This window comes from Chiloscyllium plagiosum, unplaced genomic scaffold (genome assembly GCF_037043375.1).
Source record: "Chiloscyllium plagiosum isolate Xiang-an unplaced genomic scaffold, Cpla_swu_hap1 HiC_scaffold_24, whole genome shotgun sequence".
NCBI classification, from domain to species: domain Eukaryota; kingdom Metazoa; phylum Chordata; class Chondrichthyes; order Orectolobiformes; family Hemiscylliidae; genus Chiloscyllium; species Chiloscyllium plagiosum.
In genome coordinates this window covers 9271533-9289856 of record NW_028270162.1, presented here as the reverse complement: position 1 = coordinate 9289856, position 18324 = coordinate 9271533, and the positions used below count along the sequence as shown (strand labels likewise).

General features: G+C 42.6%; 1 protein-coding gene across 3 annotated transcripts in view; it reads left to right on the top strand.

Annotated features, from left to right (window-relative positions):
* tango2 (transport and golgi organization 2 homolog (Drosophila)) overlaps positions 1-18324 on the top strand; it is a 214006-nt gene that overhangs the window by 8993 nt on the left and 186689 nt on the right. The window contains exon 2 of one of the 3 annotated variants that reach the window (XM_087999877.1): positions 11517-11707. The exons of the other annotated variants lie outside the window; for them this stretch is intronic. The gene's annotated coding sequence lies outside the window, so the exon portion shown is untranslated. The remainder of the gene's footprint in view (positions 1-11516; positions 11708-18324) is intronic. 3 annotated transcript variants of the gene reach the window in all.

Sequence of the window (18324 nt, the reverse complement as noted above, 5' to 3'; positions counted from 1 at the left end):
TCTCTTTATTTTGGTTCAAGAAGGAAGTAATTCTAATGTGATCCATCTTGAAATATTTTGTGTTTCAGAAAACACTGAAAATGTAGAATCATACTACAGTTGCTGCCTTTGACAACGATGATGAAATAATCAGAATGTGAACAAATGTTGAGGAAATGGGTGTTGATTTTAATGTAGAGTTTTACTTTGAGGAAAGTGACATTGAGTATTTAGAAAATGGTTAGTAGATGTTGTACAGTAAAAATTGTCAGACTGATCAACACTTGGCCAACCTTGTGTAGCACCAGCTCTATCAAATGTCAAGGCAAAGGTGGCTGTTATTTCCTTCAGTGTCATTGCCATTAGACAATATTTGGAATGCCATTTGCTTTGTTATTTATGGTCATGCAGCCAGCCCGAGAAACATTTGAAATGTTGTTAACCATCACCATGGACCAGCCTTGGGAATGTTTGAACAACAATGTAGGGGAAACATTTTTCCAGTGCTTGGAAAGTAAGTGCAGGCTTGCTTTTTTATATATCAAATTGCAAATGTGTCTGAACACTGTGCCACAGTGTCACCTCGTGAACAGTGACACCTTTTGACCTTCAGTTAGAGAGAAAGTCACTGGAAAAGCAGTTGAAGGTAGTTAATCTAGTGATTAAATCTGAAGAAATACCTTGCTTTGATCCAGCTCCTGTCCCAATTACTATTGGTTTCAGTTTAGTGATGGCCTCTTGGAATAGCACTGGTGAAATGTTTCCTTCCAAGTCGGGGCAGGTGCTCTTAACAGTGGAATTCAGTGCATGCCTATATGTGATCATGCTGTAATGCGGTTTGGAGTCAGGTGCCACTTGGAGTAACTTGGAAATCTGTAGGCTTTTTTGTTGTAGTTGCTCTTGCTCTGTTTTGACAGTAATCGGGAAAACTGAAGAAAGAATGAAAAGCAGCATGCTCTGGGAAGTGTTGTAATATTCCAAAAGTTCTGCAGAATCATTCTTTAGAGAACTAATCCAATAAAAATCTGGCAGGTCATTTTAGAAGTTTCCATTCAGAGAAAAATACATATCCCATCTACCATGACAGTGTATGGTTAAGATCAGAAGTCACACGATACCAGGTGATTGTCCAACAGGTTTATTTGAAATCATAGGCTTTCAGAGCACTGCTCCTTTGTCAGTTTATTTCAAATAAACCTGTTTAACTAGATCCTGGTGTCAAGTGACTTCTGACTTTGTCCACCCCAGTCCAACACCGGCACCTCCACATCAGTGTATGGTAAAATTAGAAGTAATTGATCCCATAGTTTGTGTTGTCATAAATGTATTGCTATCATTTATACTCAGTAAAGAAAACATTAAAATAAATGCAAGAACTCTGACACAATGGTTCTCAGGAGTCACATCACTGCCTTTTCAGACCCTGCTGATGCTGGGCCAGATTTTCTTATCGCAAAAAAAAATCATGAGACCTTCTTTTGAAATTCAGCAAATACTTCAGGGATAAATATAAACTCTCTCTTGTTTCCCTAGAGGTGTGAATGAGTGTTCTGATTTCACTGAAAAATTCAAGGGAACAAGAACATCCAAACAATGGCTGAGATAGTCTTTTACTCAAAGTAATGACCTTTTTAACCTATGATTGGATCTGTACTCCATGCCTCGGCTAACCCAACACTTAATGTGGAAGCTTGTCCCACAGATGGGGTAGCGACCACTTTTAAAGTTTTGAAGTGTTTAAAAGAGTGGCTATGACATAAACTTTGTGCGGATTTGTGGTGAATTAGCTGAAGACCAACAGAGAGACAGGAGATCACCACTGCAGCTGTATAGGACTAGGCTACCAAGAACCATAGCCTGCACTGCTATTAAAAGAAAACAAAAAAAAGCCTACATTTACTTGTGGCAGCAGTTCTGCTCAGTCCACCTGTAGGAGCAACCTCCAACTATTTTATTGCAAAAGGCATGTAAGCTGCTGGATCTGACTTCAAGTTTTCAACTTCTTTATTTCAAAGAGCACATCTTCAAGCAAATCAGGACGACAACGACAGTCAAGACTGATCTCAATTTCTTCCTAGTTAGTGCAGTTCCAAAGACTTAAGTTATTATGATCTAGTAGCCCAAATTGTTATGGGTTAATTCCTCATTGATGTTAGTACCAGACAAATTACATTCCCAACAGGAACCTGATTCGATAGTTTTTTTTTATTGTTGTTACCAAAGTGATCTTTTACAAAACATAATATACAATATTGCAGTCTTTGTTTTAATAGTAAAACAAACAAGTGTATTAACAAGAGAACTGAACATAACGTAGAAAAAAAAACTTTATCCCTAAACATTGGTTCAAAAGTTTTAAACACAGTAGAAATAGCCAAAACACACTTTATAATTGAATAGAAAGAACAGTTCCATATCAGGATTCACATACCTTGGTACACTTAGAAACATTGTTTCAGTGCTGTGGTTCTGTTCGCCGAGCTTGAAGTTTTTGTTGCAAACGTTTCGTCCCCTGGCTAGGCGACATCATCAGTGCTTGGGAGCCTCCTGCGAAGCGCTTCTTTGACGTTTCCTCCGGTGTTTATAGTGGTCTGTCCCTGCCGCTTCCGGTTGTCAGTTTCAGCTGTCCGCTGTAGTGGTTGGTATATTGGGTCCAGGTCGATGTGTTTGTTGATGCAGTTTGTGGATGAATGCCATGCCTCTAGGAATTCCCTGGCTGTTCTCTGTCTGGCTTGCCCTATGATAGTAGTGTTGTCCCAGTCGAATTCATGTTGCTTGTTGTCTGCGTGTGTGGCTACTAAGGATAGCTGGTCGTGTCGTTTCGTGGCTAGTTGATGTTTATGTATGCGGATTGTTAGCTGTCTTCCTGTTTGTCCTATATAGTGTTTTGTGCAGTCCTTGCATGGTATTCTGTACACTACATTCGCCTTGCTCATGTTGGACCCAATACCCAAAGTTTGAACATTGTTTCAGTTCTAAGAACATCTAGTGCTGTATTTCTTTCAAAGTCCAGACCAGCTCATTCAAAGGGAGAGAAAAACTTCTTTTAATTCTTCAATGGGGTGAAGTAACTAAATTTTCAATTCATCTGCTGGAGCTAAGTCTCTTTTAGTTATTGTTATGATGCTGCTGACTTTGATTCCCTCCAGTGCTATACTATCCCTATTTTAAACTCTCAAAACCTTCACTTTGTTTTCACCAACTATATCCCAACATTCTGTCTGAAGCATTTCTTATGCTAAGTAAATGTCAGAACTTTACACTCCTTTTCTTAGGAATGTTGCTTAACACTTCAGACCTTAATACATGCTTCATTCTTGAATGACATCAGCACAGATGACCAATAAATGTCAGAAACCTCAAAAGTCCTCCCCCAAAGTCCTCTGGTTAGTTCCCTACGAACTCTGGGTAATTTCTTTTCAATTAGAATTATGGGCGTTAAGTTTTTAATAATTAATTCTTAACTCCAGAAGCATGGACAAACTTGTATGTTTAACATAGCATTCCAAAAGCCCAAACTTGCAGTAGACAATATTTATAAATAGCATATAGTGTGTGTATATGCTATTCACAATTTCATTTCACTTTACAAATGAAGCACAACAATGTATCTGAGATATATTTTCTCCTTTTTAATAACCCCTGTGAAAGAAAACAACATCATCAGCCAGCAGTAATAACTGACTTGCTCCAATGTCTGTAATTTCTTTATTGGTTTAACACCTTAATTCAAGGCATAAGGAAATCAAGTGACACATTTGATGTATCAACAAGCATCTGTGTTATGGAATTGACTACAGGCAAGAGCACAAAGTTGAATTAAAGATTCAAATTAATGGCTGAGGTTTGATATTACAGGAGGCTGAAAGAACCTCTGACCTATCACCTCCATCCCCACCCCCATTCACCTATTGTACTCTTTGCTACCTTCTCGCCAGCCCCACCCCACCCCCCTTATCTCTCCACCCTGGAGGCTCCCTGCCTCCATTCCTGATGAAGGGCTTTTACCCGAAACATCGATTTTCCTGTTCCTCGGATGTGGCCTGACCTGCTGTGCTTTTCCAGCACCACTCTAATCTAAAATCTGGTTTCCAGCATCTGCAGTCCTCACTTCTGCCTGGAAGAACACAGCAAGCCAGGCAACATCAGAAGGTGGAGAAGTTGACGTTTCTGGTGTAACGCTTCTTCAGAACTCTTGCCTGTCTATTTTGGATTCCAGCATCTGCAGTTCTTTTGTCTTTAACAAGGTTTGATATGAAGCCACTTGCCCCTCTTGCACTCAGGAGAAGGGTGCAAAAATCTTGAGTGAAATTACTTTAACATAAATCAATCAAAGGTAAATCAACTTTGCAACAAAATTTAAATGCTGAAATTTCTCATTGATTATAGATAACTGCCAGAGGAAGTAGTAGATGTGAGTACAGTTACTGCATTTAAAAGATATTTCGACAGGTTTAGAAAAGGAAAGGTTTAGAGGGATATGGGCCAAGTTTTGTTTTCGGGCGGCATGGTAGCACAGTGATCAGCACTGCTGCCTCACAGCGCCAGAGACCCGGGTTCAATTCTCGACTCAGGCGACTGTGTGGAGTTTGCGAATTCTCCCAGTGTCTGCGTGGGTTTCCTCCCACAGTCCAAAGATGTGCAGGTCAGGTGAATTGGCCATGCTAAATTGCCCATGGTGTTAGGTGAAGGGGTAAATGTAGGGGTTTGGGTGGGTTGCGCTTCGGCGGGTCGGTGTGGACTTGTTGGGCCGAAGGGCCTGTTTCCACACTGTAAGTAATCTAATCTAATCTAATCTAATCTAATCTAATCTAATCTAATCTAATCTAAAAACATGGTTCGCATGGTCACATAGTACCAAAGCGTCTGTTTCTGTGCTGTATGAATCTATAGCTATTAATATTGTTGTTGCTGTTATGCTGCCGACTTTGCTTCCCTCCAGTGCTTCCTGCTCCCACCCTACTTCTCCCAACCAAATATATTGATAAACATTATTGATAACAGTGGTGAGAATTTATCAAATTTGAAATTTGACTAAGTCAGGTGTAATTAAGTTAACAGAACTTCTGAATAAATTATATTTGCTCTTTGGAAGGAATAAAGACTATAATCAAAACGCGCAAATAAAATGGAAATTGTTGTGGTTCTGTTCGCCGAGCTGGAAGTTTTTGTTGCAGACGTTTCGTCCCCTGGCTAGGCGACATCATCAGTGCTTGGGAGCCTCCTGCGAAGCGCTTCTTTGATGTTTCCTCCGGTGTTTATAGTGGTCTGTCCCTGCCGCTTCCGGTTGTCAGTTTCAGCTGTCCGCTGTAGTGGTTGGTATATTGGGTCCAGGTCGATGTGTTTGTTGATGGAGTTTGTGGATGAATGCCATGCCTCTAGGAATTCCCTGGCTGTTCTCTGTCTGGCTTGCCCTATGATAGGAGTGTTGTCCCAGTCGAATTCATGTTGCTTGTTGTCTGCGTGTGTGGCTACTAAGGAATCCGATTCATGAGAGAAGAAGAAAATGATAGCCAACTCCCATTCCTCGACGTGATGGTACAGAGAACACCGAACGGAGAATTCACTACAAGGGTATACAGGAAAGCCACACACACAGACGAAGTCCTAAAATATGAAAGTAACCACCCCAACACACACAAACGAAGCTGCATCAGGACACTATTCAAAAGGGCCACAACACACTGCAGTACACCAGAACTGCAAAAAGAAGAAGAGGAACACCTATACAAGGTATTCGCCAAAAACGGATACCCGCGCAACTTCATCAACAGATGCCTAAGAGAAAGACCACGGAACGAGGACATACCACAACCAAAAGGACTAGCCACACTACCATACATCAGGAGCATCTCAGAACTGACAGCCAGACTACTGCGACCCCTAAGACTCATAACGGCACACAAACCAACAGCCACGCTCAGACAACAACTCACCAGAACGAAGGACCCGATACCCAACATGAACAAAACTAATGCAGTGTACAAAATACCATGCAAGGACTGCACAAAACACTATATAGGACAAACAGGAAGACAGCTAACAATCCGCATACATGAACATCAACTAGCCACGAAACGACACGACCAGCTATCCTTAGTAGCCACACACGCAGACAACAAGCAACATGAATTCGACTGGGACAACACTACTATCATAGGGCAAGCCAGACAGAGAACAGCCAGGGAATTCCTAGAGGCATGGCATTCATCCACAAACTGCATCAACAAACACATCGACCTGGACCCAATATACCAACCACTACAGCGGACAGCTGAAACTGACAACCGGAAGCGGCAGGGACAGACCACTATAAACACCGGAGGAAACGTCAAAGAAGCGCTTCGCAGGAGGCTTCCAAGTACTGATGATGTCGCCTAGCCAGGGGACGAAACGTTTGCAACAAAAACTTCCAGCTCGGCGAACAGAACCCAACAACGAGCACCCGAGCTACAAATCTTCGCACAAACTTTGAAAATGGAAATTATTTGTGATGTACACACATGGGGGGGAAAACTGTTCAAAATAATTTATTTTATTCCAAAAATAAATTCATTAAAGTTATTTGTATTCACAGGTTCTAAAGCATTCAGCCTTTGCATATCAAGTAAAACAAACATTGGAATTCGATATTTGCTGCAGTTGCAAAACCAAAAGTATTTCTTACTCTTGCAAGGCACAGTTCATATGCATTGCGACAAGGTCTGGTAACTGAACAGACCGTCCTTTATACTTTGGCAAAAATACTTTAGATATGTTCCTTCCTCACTGTGTTTGGTGGCAGCTGCCCAAAGTTTTAGTGCATCCCTCAGCACATAGTCCTCGACCTTGGAATGTACCAATCTGCAAAATTTGTTCGAGGTCAACTTTTTCTTTTGGAGGATCAATAAGTTTCAGGCCATCCAAACGGTATCATTCACTGTTTTAATGGTCCTCCGTGAGCGGTCAAACTTTGCCTCATTGTGCTTCCCAGAGAACAGCCTGTAGACGACAAAGTCCTGCATCAGGGACCTGCTTGGCATGAACTTTGACAATAACCACTGCATCTTTCTCTAGACCTTCTTTGCAAAGGCACATTCCAGCAGGAGATGTGTAACAGTCTCTTCCCACATCCCCACAGCAACTTTGAGGGCAGTGTGTAGTGGTACAGAGAGTCCAGGTGTACCTGAAGTTTCTCACAGGTCATGCCCATCTCACCACCAGCCAAGTGATGTCTTGGTGCTTATTGAAAAGTTCTGGCGACAAGGCATTCTGCCAAATGATTTTGACAGTCTGCTCGGGGAGCCACCCAACAGGATCAGCCCTCTCCTTTTCCCACAAGATGTTAAAGATGCCACGTGCTGATTATTTCCTGATGGACTTGAGTTAAAGGTGTTTTCACTTACAAGTTTTTCCACAAACGATAGGCAACATGATACAAAGTACTTGGCGCATGCTGCAGCAACGAGGCCAGACCAATCCTACGTAACACTGAGGACAGGTAGAATCTGAGTATGCAGTGACAGGTTGGTGCTTGTACTGAGAGTTTACTCACTGCTTGATGTAGCCACACACAAAGATGGCCATCAGGAAGAGGCTGAAATTGGGGTCATTCTTCCCTTGTTATCCAGAGCTTTGTACATGATTTCCCAGTGGACACAGTCCATCTTTGACTACCAGATGAAGTGGAAGATGGCTTGGGTGTTTGCACTAGCACAGGCTCAGGGAATAGCCAAGACTTGCACCACATACAACAACGCTGAGAGTACCTCACACCTGATGACCAGACTTTAACCCACAATGGAGAGCGAACAGTCCTCCCGTTTATCCAGTTTCTGCCTCACCTTGGTGATACACTCCTCCCAAGTCTTAATGCATGTCATGGCCTCTCTGAACCATATACCCAACACCTTCAGAGAATCTGTCCTGACGGTAATGGAATAAAGAATCATCAACCTACTTTCTAAAGAACATGGCCTCACTCTTGTCTTAATTTACCTTGGCTCCCGAGGTCAGTTCAAACTGATCACTGACGCTCATGAGTCATTGTACTGACAGCAGGTGTGAACAGAAAACAGAAATGTCATTCATGTACAGGGACCCTTTGACCTGCAGGCCTCCTCTGCCTTCTCAGGCTTGCACCCTTCCTGTTAAACTCAGGTCTTTCCAGCACGGAAATTAGGCAGGAGAGAGTGGGCAGCCCTACCTGACTCCGGATTTGAGCAGGAGCCTCTTGATTGAGACCACACGAGCCATGTTGGTGTCGAGCAGTCAGATCCTATTATGGATTCCCTCCTCAAAGCCCATTTTGAACAGCACATCCCACCTATAGGTGTGCGATATCCAGACAAAGGACTTCTCTTGGTCCAGGCTGATGAGGCACGTAACCACCTTCTTGTTCTGCATGCAGGCGATCATATTCCTGAGGAGCCCAAGGACCTGGTACAGCACAGGTTTGGATGGGGTGAATCGCTGATTCCAGATCAGACTTGACCCAGTTGGCAATCACCTTGACAAAATTTTATATTCCACATTCAACAGTGAAATTAGTTGCCAATTTCTAACATTTCCCCCCTGCTCCTCCTTCCACTTGTGAAGGAGGGTGATATGTTTTGCTCAGAGTCCTAGAGATGTACAGCATGGAGACAGACCCTTGGATCCATCTCGTCCATGCCAACCAGATTTCCTAGATCCATATCCTTGCTGTTATTGGTCACTCCATTAAGTATAAGCATCGGGACATCATGTGAGGCTGTACAGGACATCGATTAGGCGACTTTTGGAATGCTGTGTGCAATTCTGACCTTCATGCTACAGGAAGGATGATGTGAAACCTGAAAGGGTTCAGAAAAGATTTACAAGGATGTTGCCAGGTTTGGAGAGTTTGAGCTACAGGAAGAGGCTGAATTGGCTGAGGCTATTTTCCCAAGAGCATCGGAGGCTGAAGGGTGACTTTATAGAAGTTTATAAAATCAGGAGGGGCATGGATAGGATAAGTTGGCAAGGTATTTTCTCTGGGGTGGGGAGCTTAAAAAGTAGATGTACAGGTGAGAGGGGAAAGATATGAAAAGGACCTAAGGGGCAACTTTATCATGCAGAGGGTAATGCTTATAAAGATTGAGCTGCCAGAGGAATGGTGGAGACTGATACAATTACAACATTTAAAAGGCATCTGGATGGGTATATAATTGGGAACAGTTTAGAGCAATATGGGTCAAATTCTGACAAAAATGATTACACAGATGGAGAACCGTAAACCTCTCTGTGAGCCTCTGCCAGATTAATATGAAACAGTCAAGAGCAAGCATACCATACACCTTCTTCACGATCCTATCTACCTGCAACTCCACTTTCAAGGAACTATGAACCTGCACTCCAAGATCTCTTTTGTTCAGCAACAATCCCCAGGACCTTACCATTAAGTGTAGAAGTCCTGCTAAGACTTGCCTTTCCAAAATGCAGCACCTCACATTTATCTAAATCAAACTCCATATAAGATGGCTATCAGATGGCTCATTGGCCATCTGATCAAGAACCTGTTGTACTCTGAGATAACCTTCTTTGCTGTCTGCTACACCTCCAATTTTTGTGTTATCTGCAAACTTACTAACCATACATCCTATCTTCACCCATGGGGAACCTTGTCGAGTGCCTTACTGAAGTCCATATAGATCATGTCCACCGCTCTGCCCTCATCAGTCCTCTTCTTCAAAGACTCAGTCATGTTCATGAGACATGATTTCCATGCAAAAAGCTATGCTGACTATCCCTAATCAGTCCTTGCCTTTCCAAATACATGTAAATCCTGTCCCTCAGGATTCCCTCCAACAACTTTCAGAAGGTCAGGAGGAATGCGATACAGGGTAACATAGCTGTCTGGATACAGAATTGGCTGGCCAACAGAAGACAGCAAGTGGTAGTAGAAGGAAAATATTCTGCCTGGAAGTCTGTGGTGAGTGGTGTTCCACAGGGCTCTGTCCTTGGGCCTCTATTGTTTGTAATTTTTATTAATGACTTGGATGAGGGGATTGAAGGATGGATCAGCAAGTTTGCAGATGACACAAAGGTTGGAGGTGTCGTTTGATAGTATAGAGGGCTGTTGTAGGCTACAGTGGGACATTGACAGGATCTAGAGATGGGCTGAGAGGTGGCAGATGGAGTTCAACCTGGATAAATGTGAGGTGATGCATTTTGGAAGGTCGAATTTGAAAGCTTTGGTTGTAAAACTTTGGTTAAGACCACACTTGGAATACTGCGTCCAGTTCTGGTTGCCCTATTATAAGAAAGATGTGGATGCTTTGGAGAGGGTTCAGAGGAGGTTTACCAGGATGCTGCCTGGACTGGAGGGCTTATCTTATGAAGAGAGGTTGACTGAGCTCGGACTTTTTTCATTGGAGAAACGGAGGAGGAGAGGGGACCTAATTGAGGTATATAAGATAATGAGAGGCATAGATAGTGTTGATAGCCAGAGACTATTTCCCAGGGCAGAAATGACTAACACGAGGGGTCAGAGTTTTAAGCTGGTTGGAGGAAAGTACAGAGGGGATGTCAGAGGCGGGTTCTTTACACAGAGTTGTGAGAGCATGGAATGTGTTGTCAGCAGCAGTTGTGGAGGCAGGGTCATTGGGGACATTTAAGAGACTACTGGACATGCATATGGTCACAGAAATTTGAGGGTGCATGCATGAGGATCCGTGGTCGGCACAACATCGTGGGCTGAAGGGCCTGTTCTGTGCTGTACTGGTCTATGTTCTATGTTCTAACTTGCCCACCACCGATGTCAGGGTCACTAGTCTATAGTTCCCTGGATTTTACTAGCACCTTTTTTTAAATTGTGGCAACACTTTAACCAACCTCCAGTCTTCTAGCACCTCATCTGTGTCTATCAATGATACAAATATCTCAGCAAGAGGCCCAGCAATCACTTCCCTTACTTCCCACAGAGCTCTAGGTTACTTCTCATCAGGTCCCAGGGATTTATCCATCTTTTATGCGGTTTAAGACATCCATCACCACCTCCTCTGTAATATGGACATTTTTCAAGATGTCGCTATTTATTTCTTCATGTTCTCTTTCTTCCATATCCTTCCCCACAGTAAACATCGATGCAAAATACTCATTTAGTGTCTTCCCCCATCTCGTATGGTGGCCTTGCTGATTTTTTTTAAGGGGCCCTATTCTCTCCCTAGTTTCCCTTTTGTCTTTGATGCTTAGGGATTCACACATGCTAGCTGTCAGAAACATACTATCATACACTTCCAGCAGGTGCTGGCCAATCACGTCCCACAGAGCTGAATACAATTAGGCCAGTAAGCCATTGCTTCCAGGAGTTTTACCCTTTTTTACAGGACTCAAGGGCCTTAGTCAACTCATCCAGAGATAATGGTTGGTCCAGTCTCTTCCCAGTGTTGTTGTCTAAGACCTCCATGATACAGGATAGGATCAATTAGGTAACAGTGCTATCTGTGGACCTTGTGCATACAGCCTGACATAAAAGGATTTGGTTATCCTCAGGATGTCAGACTGAGATGACATAATGAGCCATCTTCTTCCTTCAGGCTGCTGATCACAGAGCTCTCCCTGAGCATCTGATGGAAGAAGAAGAATGAGCACATCTCATCCTGCTCCACAGGGCAGAACCTGGACCAAAAGACTAACTTGGAGATCTCTGAGGCAAAGCATGAGGCTCGCTGGCTCTTCACCTCCTGGAGGTCCTTTTTGACATCAACCTCCATTGTCTGCAGCAGGGGTAGGTTCTACATGTTTTTCTGGAGTTTGAACAGTTTTCCTGGTCTCTCTCTCTCTCTCTCTCTCTCTCTCTCTCTCTCTCTCTCTCTCTCTCTCTCTCTCTTTCTCTCACCTTCTGAACACCTTTGAGTTGAAGAACCTCTTGATGCTCCCCTTCACTGTTTCATATTAGTCCACCAGAGACTCACAGAGGGGTTTTACGGTTCTCCGTCTGTGTAATCCTGTTTGAGTTCCTAGATGTGTTGAGGGATCAACAGTTTTACATTTAACTTCCACATTCCCTTGCTGGCTTACTGGTTGTCTTGTAGGTAACAGTCGGTTGGCAGGAAGCATTAGTCAGAGAAGAACACTGGCTTGACATCATCAATCTAACCTAGTGCACTCGGGACACAGAAAGGAGGTCTATCTTTGAGCAGATAGACCCATTTGGTCGCCACCAAGTGTATCTATGCTGCACGCCATCTGCAGGAATGCTGAAGATGTCATGCAGCTCAATGTCCTTAACCAATTCCATCAAGAATTTGGATGTGGCATCTAGTTAATTATCAGCCCCTCTGGATCATCCAGCCACATCAATGATGCAGTTGGAGTCTCCAGTCAGAATGATCAGCTAGGACAGTCTGTCACCCACTCTTTACTATTGGAGTGTACACATTAATCTCAGGACCGTGTTTCTGAACATGAGACTGCTGCAAGGAGTCACCCATGTTCAACCTCCACTTTGGAGATGATGAAGCTGCCTCCTTGTGGCAGAATACCCACCCCAGAGGAATGGCACTCATTATTTCCTGACCAGATTGATGGCCAGTGGGTCAACAAGTTTGACTAATTCCTGTGGTTGCTGAAGTGTGGTATCCTGCATCAACAGGATGACCCTGCTTTGATTTTGGCGAAGTAAGACAATGTGCAAACACATCGCATAGTGGTTTTAATGCTCCACACATGAATGCTGGCAGTTTTGAAAACTAGTTGATAAGACTTTTTAGATTACTGTGCAGTGCAACCAGACCCCTTCCATGCTGCTTCATCTCTTTTTGTTTGTCTGTGACCAACCCTCCACTCATCTTTGTCAGAGGAGCTGCTTGTGTGACCATCATGTAGCAGCCTCTTTCTGTTGTTACACTGGCCCCTCATGGTTTTCTTATTTTTTCATTTTTGATTTTGTTCTCCACTCTTGTCTGCTCCCCCAACTCATCCATTGCCTCCTCCTACATTGAAACTGGCTTCTTGGGTGGAGGTATTTCATTGGCTATGAGGTTTTTCTTCTTTCACAGGATGAGGGCTGGCAAGACCATCATTTATTACGCATTACTAACAATCAACCACATTGCTGTGGATCTGGAGTCACATGTAGGCCAGACCAGGTAAAGATAGCAGTTTCCTTCCCAAAAAGGGACATTACTGAACCAGATGCGTTTTCCCCCCCCAACAATCGACAATGGATCCATGGTCATCATTAGACTCCTAATTGCAGATATTTATTGGATTCAAATCAGCCATGGCAGGATTTGAACCCTCATCCCCAGAACATTACCTGTGTCTCTGGATTCACCCACAAGAGATAATTCAACTAGGCTATTGTCTCCTCCTAATTTTAAAATGATTTAGGATATCCTGATATCGTGAAAGCCTTTAACACAATGCAATTCTTTCTTCTTTGGACCAGAGATTTTTAACTTTTCCAACCACAGCAAGTTACAAAATTGAACATAATAAATCATTGGAATTGTGGGCTGATACTAGAAATAAAATATTCATGAATGTTGCTGTACTGATCTAAGAACCCATCTAATTCAATAATTTCTTTCATAGAAGGGAACCTGTCTCCCCAGAAAATCATAATTATACAAAATCCCCAGTCTCCCAATACATGATTAACTACTAATGCCACCTTTTGGCATTCCATTTTCAAATCCAGGAAATATGACCAGTAATTCACATTGTAGATGTTCCATTTTAAGGAAGTCTGTGTTAGCCTCATACACTAACTGAAAGTGTAATATTTATATTTCTGGTGCAGTAACTAACCTCCTGTTGCATTGCTCATGAGACAACAAATGAGATGGTTAGAGGATTTGGACAGAAATTGTGTCATGTGAAAGTGAGGCTGCTTGATGAGGAGTGAGACTGAATGAAATCAGGTTGACGACAGGATGGGAGAGGAATGGGAGATGGTGTAACAAAGAAGTAAGCTTGTAGAGTAATAAAATAATCAGGAGGAGTGCGCGACTTGAGGGATGGATAGGGGTGGATGTTGAAGAAACAGGGAACCAAGAGAGCTTAAGAGGGTGAAGCAGGTAAGAAAACTACCATAGATGCACCATGTTCATATTTCTATACAGATTTTTTTTTATTAGCTTCTCTACAGTATGGAAACAGGCGCTTCAGCCCAACAAGTCCACACTGACCCTCCAAAGACTAACCCACCTCGACCCATTTCCCTCTGACTAATGCACCTAACAGTATGAGCAATTTAGCCTGGCCAATCCAGCTGACCTGCACATCTTTGGAATGTGGGAGGAAGAGGCAAGTTGTTTACTTCCAGAAATGTTTATTCGGTAAATGGGAGCAGTTCGTGCTCCTGTGTGGGTTTGTAATACAGATCATTGTTCTATAACGCGTGTTTTGTCAACGTGAGTTGGCTGTAAAACGATTGATGAATTGGGGCTTGATCTTTCTTTTTAAACCCAAACACCCATTGGCTATTTCATGATTCCATCCTGGTTACCTTGAGTCCATTCTAGGCATTTACCTCCGGTCAAGCAAAAGAGGATGATGGGGCAATTTGTTTTCCTGACCTTGTTGATGTTTTCGAGGATGTTTTTAGAAATTATTGCAGGAGAAAAGCTTTGGATTTTAAGATTCTCCTCATTCTGGACAATGCACCAAGCCATCCTCAAACCATTGGTGAGCTTTCTGAAAATATCGAAGTGCTATTTCTCCCTCCAAACACAACCTCTCCCGTTCAACTCATGGACCAAGGTGCAATAGCAACTTTTAAAGCTTATTATTTAAGGCGCACTTTCAGGAAGCTGATCGCAGCTAGTAGGGGGGGATAATGAGGACTGCATTCTTCAACTTTGGAAGAGCTTTAACATTAAGAATGCTATTGACATCGTTGTGCAGGCCTGGGGTGATGTCAGTAAGGAAGCTTTGGTTTAGTGGAAGCTTCTCCCGGATTTCCTTCATGGTTTTGAAGGCATTGAACCGTCAGAGAAACTTCCAACAATCAAAGGACATTGTGTCGCTCTTGCAAAGCAATTTGGATTTGAAGAAGTGGAAACTGAGCTACAACAACTCATTGCTGTGGGGGGGATTGAAGCTCGAGATGAATCACCACAAGGACTTTCCACTTTTGTCTTCTGTCCTAAGGGAAGTTGAGAAGCAGTTCCAGTTCTTAATAGACAATGGCCACAATGCAGCAGGATAGCAGTTCGTGCCATAAAGTCTTATCTGGCACCTTCTTCATGAAAGAAGAAAAACGGTAAAGCAGCAAAAACAAAATGCCTTTTTAGGCCAACCCCCAAGAAACAGTCTGAGGACAGTGAACTGCAGCTATCCGCTTCTGGAATAAATATTTTCTTTTATCGTAACCCTGTACCCAGAACTGCACCTGAAAATAATGATGATGCTGATGGTGACCCTCAGCCCCTGTCTTAATACACTCAGCCCCTGTAACTCAGCAAACTCAGAAGCCCCTTAAAGTATTAAATTTATTATTTCATTAAAATTTATGGTTTTAACATTTACTTAGACTGTGGTATCGTTTGTGTTCAGCTAACTACTGTTTTCGTTTCGATTTTTCTTACTGATATTTTTGGTGATTTGTCCCAACCCTGTTATTTCCAAAGGCCCCGCTACTTTTATTGCGTGATTTTCTGTAACACGAGGTCGCGCAGGAACGCAGCTATAACGGAACAGACTGTAACTACTAAGTTGAGGACAGCCTGATCAGCAAAGACATCATACTTGTTCACTGGGAAAAGGAAGTTACTGACTATCTAAAGTGGTGAGGAGGAAAATAGATATTTGTTGGGAAAAGGGGCAAGAGAATGATCACTGAATATGTTGATTGGGGAAAATGTGTTCAGAAATGGGTTGCTACAGCAATTCTTAGAGTTACAGATTATGGACCACTGAAGATTCAGGTTTGTGTTAGGGTAGAAACTGTTGTATTCACCAAATTAAAGTGAGAGGAAATTATTGGTGGATTGCTGACTTCAAATGGATCCCATTTATAATGTAGATGGGTTGAAAAAAATCAGAGTAGGCACTTAGAACTGAAGAATTACTTGGAACATTAGATGTGAAATTACTCAGTTCTAGCTGGTCAGATTTTCCACTGGTTACTTCATTGAGCAGAACATTAGGTGAGTTTAAATTAGATACAATAACCTTCAGGTCTGTTTTTCTTCCCCCTAAATCTTTCTCCTCCTATAGCACTATTTACAGTTCTATAACAAACTGGTTGGGGAAAAAATTCAGCAATGAGAGACAAGGCTGCAAGTGCAGTTTAGAAGGATGAGGAGCGATCTGATTTGAAATGTACAGAATACTGAGAGGCTTAAATAGAGTGGATGTGAAGATGTTTCTACTAGTAGGAGAGACTAGGACCTGGGGGCACAGCCTCAAAATAAAGGGACAATCTTTTAGAACTGACTTGAAGTGTAATTACGTCTGCCAGAATCTGAGGAATATATTGCCACAGAAGGCTGTGAACGGTAAGTCATTGAGAGTATTTAAAACAGAGATAGATTTGTTCTTAATTAGATTAGATTAGATTAGATTACTTACAGTGTGGAAACAGGCCCTTCGGCCCAACAAGTCCACACTGACCCACCGAAGCGCACCCACCCAGACCCATTCCCCTACATTTACCCCTGCACCTAACACTACGGGCAATTTAGCATGGCCAATTCACCTAACCTGCACATTTTTGGATTGTGGGAGGAAACCGGAGCACCCGGAGGAAACCCACGCAGACACGGGAAGAATGTGCAAACTCCACACAGTCAGTCACCTGAAGCAGGAATTGAACGCGGGTCTCTGGTGCTGTGAGGCAGCAGTGCTAACCACTGATAGGAGAGTGGGATTGAGAAACACATCAGGAATGATGGGTCAGGCAGCATCTGAGGAGCAGGAGAATCGATATTTTGGGCATTTATCTGAAACATTCATTCTCCTGCTCCTCAGATGGTGCTGCCCTCCTGTGCTTTTCCAGCGCCATACTCTGGACTTTGATCTCCAACATCTGCAGTCCTCACTTTCTCCTCCATCAGCCAGGATGTCAGGCAGAGCAGATTTGATGGGCCAAATGGCCTAATTCTACTCCTATCTTTTGGTTTTATGAAAGACACAGATTCTCTGAGCTGGCAAAGTGACAGGAGGAGAGAGCATTTTTACTTGAAGATATAGATGCAAAGCAGAAGCAAAGATATTTGGAATAGTCAAGACTGGAGTTTTGTAATTGTAGGATGTGCAATAGAGTGAGAAATGCATAGGTTATCATGATTGAAGAAGAAACCTTCAGCTTGTTTCTGAGGAAGAGTATTTTTATTTAAAAAAAATCTTTTATAGCATTTTTGCCATTAAGGTCTGTTTCAGTTCAAAAGGGAAATTTAAATTTAAATAATAATACAAGGGAAAAACAATAGGGAATATTCACCTGACCCACATTACTGAGAATTGATGCAAGTCGTGAGTGGGGTGACTCCACATTTGCAATGCTTTTGGAGAGTTAAAAATGTTTCAGTAATTATTAGTCATTTTAAAGTGCTTAAGGAATTTAAATTGTTCCACTCACTACAGGGACCAACACTGAACATTGCATTGGCTGGATCAGGAATTTGTACTGATTTGCGAGTGGAGGTGTGTAACAAGAGCTCAGGGTGGGTGTCCTAAGTTGTGAGTGAGGCAGAGGGCGGTCTCAAGAATGGACAGCACAAAGTAAGTTCCCCATTAAAAGAGTATGATATCCAGCTCCTGTTGCCTGAAAAACCGGATTGCAGACTAAGCAAGGACAGACTTGAAAGTTTTCTTGTGACCTTTTAAAGTTGGCTCCTGCTCACTGTTGAATCTAATACTGGAGCTCATGGAGATGAAATGGACCCTACCTTAGAAAATGATACAATGCGAAGTGCAGTGCTACTTGGCCTGAAGAAATTCATATAACTTGCTTATGGCACTGCAGCACCACCTATCTTCGAGAGAAAAACTGAAGGTATTGAAATGAATTCTAGCAGAGTTAATGAAAGGTAAACAGGCAAACTTCTGCAGGTCAAAATGCAGGCTTAAAAAAATGAGGAATTTAGTACCAACTATCTTTTTAGATGCTTGAGGTGCTGCCAACTATTCCCATTGGAAGCCATATGATATGCAGATTGGAGGATATAGATGGACTGGTCAGATGGTCTAATTATTGGCAATTGGAATTCAATCCAGAGAAATGTGAGGTGGTGTATTTGGGCAGGATAAATAAGGCAAGAGGATCTATGATGAATGATTGTACCCTGGGAAGCGCAGAGAATCAAAGGGACCTTGGTGTGTATGACAGCCAGTCCCTTAAGGTAAAAGGGCAAGAAGATAACGTGGTTAAGAAGGTAAATGGGATGTTTGCCT